The sequence below is a fragment of the Haematobia irritans genome, chromosome 2 (assembly GCF_050003625.1).
Source record: "Haematobia irritans isolate KBUSLIRL chromosome 2, ASM5000362v1, whole genome shotgun sequence".
Taxonomy (NCBI): Eukaryota; Metazoa; Arthropoda; class Insecta; order Diptera; family Muscidae; genus Haematobia; species Haematobia irritans.
Window position 1 is genome coordinate 89332547 of NC_134398.1, and position 6663 is coordinate 89339209.

General features: G+C 33.3%; 1 long non-coding RNA gene across 1 annotated transcript; it reads left to right on the forward strand.

The window, feature by feature from the left end:
- The first annotated feature begins 448 nt into the window (after positions 1-448).
- Positions 449-1164, forward strand: LOC142225721 (uncharacterized). The gene is made up of 2 exons (XR_012719381.1): positions 449-864; positions 934-1164. It is a non-coding gene; the product is annotated as an uncharacterized LOC142225721 (long non-coding RNA).
- The last annotated feature ends 5499 nt before the right edge of the window (positions 1165-6663 follow it).

Sequence of the window (6663 nt, forward strand, 5' to 3'; positions counted from 1 at the left end):
TTATTGGCCTCTAATGTCCATAACTGATAGACCATTTATAAATCGATGTTTCACCATTTTACTTCTATAGAAACAATGTTCGTAACTGTCCAGCTATTCCTGTGATCTGTTGTATGGTAGTGGTTATTTAAAATTCCGCCCGTCGTAATTTATGTTTTTTTATATATCCGACACATTATATTTTTGATTTTGATGTTTGTGTATTTTTCTTTTTTATATAGATTTATTTTTTATAAAATGCCTATATAAACCAATACCAGGATAACCTAACCTAAGCCTAATTATTTTTTGTGTTTTTATAAATTCATATTCTGGAGATTGTTGTTATCTACCCATATTTTGATGTGATATTGAGCTAACATTAAAATGTAGAGTTCTTTACATCCCTGAAATTCTGAGATTTGTCGTCGAGTCGTATCAAAAATTAGAGTTCTTTTGGACATATAAACTAAAGGCCTGCACAAGACGTCTTATAAGACATATCAAGACATTTTTGTCTATTGAGGGTCATTGTTTACTCTCATTTGTTCCCGCAAATCATTGTATTTTTCCCTACACATGAACTATTATCTTGTGTGTACAAATACAAAAACTCACGCCAAACACTATTTACATATTCAGCATTTGCAAACTTACACACATCTCGCGTATTTGCAAGTTTTATATGGTGTACCTATTGTATTTCCATCTCCACGCTAGTAAAATGTATAAAACCACCACCATTTGTTTGGAGTTGTGAGTAAGTGAGAGAAGGAGAAACTGAGAAGCAGAAGAGAGCAATATAATGTCAAGTAGGGATGCCATATCACAATAAAACGAATGCTTTTATAGCTGAAAGCAGGGAGATTGATGGTAATTGCGGTGGTAATCAAATTCCTAAATATTTTTTGGTTTAAACTGGTAATATTACTACTAATAACTGACTATTTTCAGACTATTGCACCAGCAACTAACAATGAAAATATAACGGTTCACATATGAATTCTCTCCATTAGTGTTACCGCCTATTTTGCCGCTGCATGTAAATATAAAACTCCAAAATCGCAATATTTTCAATAAGCATAGAAAAGACAACCATATTATGTTATTTGAATTTTGATATATAACATAGGTACCTTTATGTTTAAATAACTAATAAACCAACATTCGTTATTTTTAAATTAAGTTTCTTTGCATTTCGATTAATAACATTTAATTAAAGGAGGTGATTCAGAGTCGATCGGTATATATTTTATGGGGTCTAAAATCAATATTTCTGGTAGGCACATTTTTTGTTTTTGTTGTTATTATACCCTGACCACTATTTAGGGTATAAAAATGAATGTAATTGATCGAAACACAGTCAAAAAATACCACTTTTTCTTCCTACAAGTTGGCAACTCTGACTAACAAATGCACCACAAAAGCATAGCAAAGCAAAAAGATGAATCTCTAGGAATACTCGGTCGCTATGCTTCGTGTCCCGAGTATTTGATGTTGTTTTGTGTTATTTATTCATTATCGATGAATGTGTTTATGCATTTTGCCTTTGCAAAGAGAGTATTTGAGTTTGCGGGATCAGGGCAAATATTGGAAGTACGAGTATTTGTTGAAATAAATACACACTATGTTTAATTTGCTCAGAGCTTCTTCGGTTACAAATACTATTTGTACTCTCATTTATACTCTCATGTCTTGACTTTGGCCGTAAACACCATTTGGTATTTGCCTGCCAAATACATTTGTGCAGGCCTCTAATATAAACACATATTGCAAAATATAATATTTATTTTGGTCTATTTTTGGAACACTACACCTTAAAATTACAATTGGAATATTGTTAAAATTAGATTTAGGTACACCACCTGGAGTCGACTCCGGAGTCGGAGTCGAGGCTAATAAGAAATGCTGGAGTCGGAGTCGGAGCCGGAGTCGAGCATAATTGACTCGACTCCACAGCCCTGATCGAAACAATATCTCCAAATTTCACTTTTTGTACTCGAACAGTTAAGTAAGAGTTTATCCATTTAATAAAAGAGGGACAAAAACCAATTCTCAAAAGTTTCAATTATAGAAGGTTGTGATTGACTTTATCAAAAGCTTTGCTAAAACCATCGTTGTCAACTCCAATATATTTGATAAAACTGATGAAACCTGATGAGATACCATCTCTGTTAACATTTTCTCAAACATTTTAGGGATTGCGCTAAGTATTGCAATGCCCCTGTAATTCGATGCCTCATGTCTACTACCAGATTTAAATATGGGTACAATATACGACTGTTTCCAAAGGCTCGGGGCATAACCAAAAGAGATGGATTTGTTAAAAAGTTTCGTAAGCGGAGCTTTGCGGTAATTCACGCATTGCTTCAATATGATAGAGGGAACTCCATCTGGACCAGGTTTATAAGAATCTTTTAGAGATTTCAAGTTTCTAAAAACATTATCAGTTGACAGCAATAGCGTAGCTAGACATTTTTCGTATGGTTTTATTTTATAAAAATGAATAAAAACTCAGACTTCAACATAACTAGACAATTAATTTATAAAAAAGCAACTAAAAGTACTGTTGAAGCGAGTTCAACAAGCTACTATTGGTGAATTTTCCTAATGACGTTTATGATTGGTGCTCACGAAGAGCAAACACAGATTCGATCCAAATCTCTTAATTTTTTCTCTTAATTTATGTTATTATTTTGTTATACACCAATTTTATATTATTCATTTGTACATTCTACATGAAGTATGATTTTGTAATTATGTATTTATTTTATTTTACATTCATATTCATTCTCTCATTATATAGTAACCGTTTCATTTCTAACGGATTTAAATATTGAATTTTGTCAGTAAAGTGGCTAGTTAAGTTTGAGCAGTTGAAGTAAACGGGTGACTCTTCAATAAATTTAACTCAACAATAAGGTGGTGTCTTTGTTATTTCGGAAGGCACTAGCCTTCGCGCTCCATTTTGAAAGACACTTGGAGTTCTTAGCCCCACGAGAGCTTCGACCAGAAGCACGAGTCCGCATTGCTGTGTTCGAGGCTCTTCAACCCCCACCAATTGCACTATCGAAACAAACGCTTTAGTGCAATTTAACATGGTCCATTCGAACCTCCTAATTTGGTGTTAGGAGAAGGTAGAACCAGCGGCAATGGTCGCTCAACATCCGCAACGGCGGTACTGTGTATTTACGAGAAATTGTTACATAAGGTAATTCCTTACATCCCAGTGGTTTGTCACAGCTAGAGAAAGCTAGGAAGGAAATTATGGCATGCATCAATTTCTTCGAGAACACGATTCTGGATATTTTGGTAGCGACAAAAATTTATAGAACTACAAGGCTGCCGCAAAGGAGGACGACTCCAACAAAGGAATAAATTGGGTATTTACAAGTGTATTATTTGTTGTATGTGCGAGTGATTAAAATTGTAAATGGTAAAAAAATGAACAAGAAATCATTGTAAAGGTATGACGTAATATCCCTGTGGAAATCAATCAGTTATTTTTTCAAAGTTGCAAAAACCATTTTTTTTTGCAAAACTTTTACAACAAAAAACGGATGCGCCCTATCAATATTCATTATCATATGTAACTTTGTTGGGGCGGAATGTAAAATATATAACTATATTTATCTTAAAAATAGATATTACATAATCCCTCCGCGGTTGTATATTTTATAGCTCAAATATATAAAATAATACAAGCAACAACACTTCATGCAAGTACTACTCTTACAGTACGTATTGTACAACATTTCTCTGCGCAAAAATGATTCTTCTCTTAAAAACAATATATTTTTGTTTCCAAAAAGAAAAATCTCCACGAATAGACGTAAAAAGCAATGCCAGAAATACTGATCCTCAAATGCTATGCAAATAAGAAAACACAACAACAAAAGTAATTAGTTGAAAAGCAATCAACAATAGCGTTGCATTATTTGTCATTTGTTGAAGCGGAGACTTTAACGATTATAAAGAAAAGTAAAGTCTCCACATGAGACATAATAGAAACAATTGGCGAGAGAGTAAGACATCTCATGATATGACAATTATATCATTATTGCCACATCATCGATTTAATTAGTATTTGAAATTTCAATGTAATATATTTGGAGATAATTTATGAGTGGCAACCATCTATCTCTGGATGAGTGAGAGACGTCAGTCACAAGAACAGTTAGAAAACAATACAGCACATAGAAATTAACATAGGTAAAGCCGCGAGCAATTAATTGACATTTTATAAAAATAAATCAATTATTAAAGTTAAATTATAGTTGCAAACGTCGACAAAGGAAAAATTAAATCTAATCGAAAAAAGAACAAAAAACACCGAAAAAATAAAAAAGAACAGTTAGTTCCCCGCAACAAACAAACCAAAAATAATGTCTAAAATACAATGCCCTAAAACAGATATACAGAAAATAATGTTGGGAGCATAAAACGTCAAAACATAAATTAAAAAAAAAAATAATTACTTCGGAAATTTCTTTTTAATTGCAATCAAATTATTTCCTTCTTCAGAAGAGTGAGAACATTTCTGGATATTATTTAAACATTTTTCAATTCTAGTTGGATAGATGGTGGGTACGCTTAACTTTTGTGGACCATACTCTGAAAAATTTGAAGAAGCGTGCTGCACATAACAAATATGTAAGGCCAACATCATAACACACACTTTATTGGCTACCCACTCTTCTACGACAATAAAACCAAACAAGAATGAATCCAAAATTTCCCGCATGGAAGTGGGACCTAATAAACGACAATCATCTGTAAAATATTACAAAGTTTCAGCGTATACAACAACAAAAGCCTCGCCCAAAACCTATATGGAATATGCAGAACCAAACCCTGACGGTCCTAAGACAAATAGTTATCAACAGTTTTATGGTTCACAACATATTTTAGCAAATACACCCGAAAATTGCCAAGTGGGGAACAATAAAAAATGCACCAACAAATCGATATATGTTCCATTCCAAACAAATGATATAGTAGTAAGTTCATCAACAAATGTGCCTCCTATCTTAAAGCAACCCGATGACAATTCATCTTTGAATAGCTTTCACAACATATACCTTTCTGTCAATTTGGGCGATAAAAAGGTAAACAGGAGCAGTACAAAAAATTATTTGCATACATATTTTAACAACAAAAATCTACGTTTTCATCACATTTGCCCAATATACATTACTCCTCGAGGGAGCATTGGCCACAAAGGAGTTTGAAGTTGACACTTATGAAATTATACCTAAGCTAAAGGTTATAAAAGGCTACAAATTCAAATACAAAGGGCAGACCAACAACAGTTCCCAACTACGGGTAGCAACCCGCGCTTCAATTAGATCACTCGCCATCCATCATTCAATCTCTTGTATGCTTCTTTCTTTTCTTTATTTTCAGTACACGATGACAACTTCTAGTGAGAGTAGCTCAACATCACCATCAATCCTGAGAGAGTGTTAAACAATCCAGTAATAACTACTGAACATTTCGATAAATTATAGAATTAATTTCTACAACAACGGTGCAGCGATTCATCATTTATGCTGAGGCGGGAGTATGTTGAAGCGAGTTCAACAAGCTACTATTGGTGAACTTCCCTAATGACGTTTATGATTGGTGCTCACGAAGAGCAAACACAGATTCGATCCAAATCTCTTAATTTTTTCTCTTAATTTATGTTATATTGTTTTACACAAATTTTATATTATTCATTTGTACATTCTACATAAAGTATGATTTTGTAATTACGTATTTATTTTATTTTACATTCATATTCATTCTCCCATTATATAGTAACCGTTTCATTTCTAACGGATTTAAATATTGGATTTTGTCAGTGAAATTGGTTAGTTGGTTAGTTTGAGCAGTTGAAGTAAACGGGTCAAGTTGACTCTTCAATAAATTTAACTCAACAATAAGGTGGTGTCTTTTTATATTTCATGTTAGCCTGATACCGAAACAGGCAATTGACGTCCAAATGCATTATATCTAATTATACAATTATTTTTCGAGCTTTATGGACAGATATAGATTAAGGAACATGGTTAATAGAGCCATTGAAAATTTATAACGCCAGATACAAATCTATACACGCCTGGACTGTACATGTTTCGGTTCGGGCGAATGAACCTTTCCACAGCCTTTAGTATAGATCTGGCTGGGAGAGATAACTTAATTTTGGGCCCTTTATGCTAACTCCTTATGAAGAAAACATTTGGGAATTTTCCTCTTACAAATTGAATCATCTTTTCTCCCACTGTGCATCATCTTTTCATATAACTTACAAGTCCCTTAATCTTATTTTTATTTCGTTTTGTTACATAGTAATGCAACAACACGAAATTTATTTTTAGAAAGCTTATTTGTTAGAATTCACCTATGTGGTGAACAGTCGAACAATACTTATTGTTTCTACAGTCAACTACAACAACATGTGACAACTTACAGAAACTGGTTTCCAGGATACAACAACAATTGTAACGCGTACATTAGTCGTGTTTTTCCTAGTTTTACGAAGGGCTCGTCGTTGCTTATTATATTTCATGTTAGCCTGATACCGAAACAGGCAATTGACGTCCAAATGCATTATATCTAATTATACAATTATTTTTCGAGCTTTATGGACAGATATAGATTAAGGAACATGGTTAATAGAGCCATTGAAAAGAAAACGCC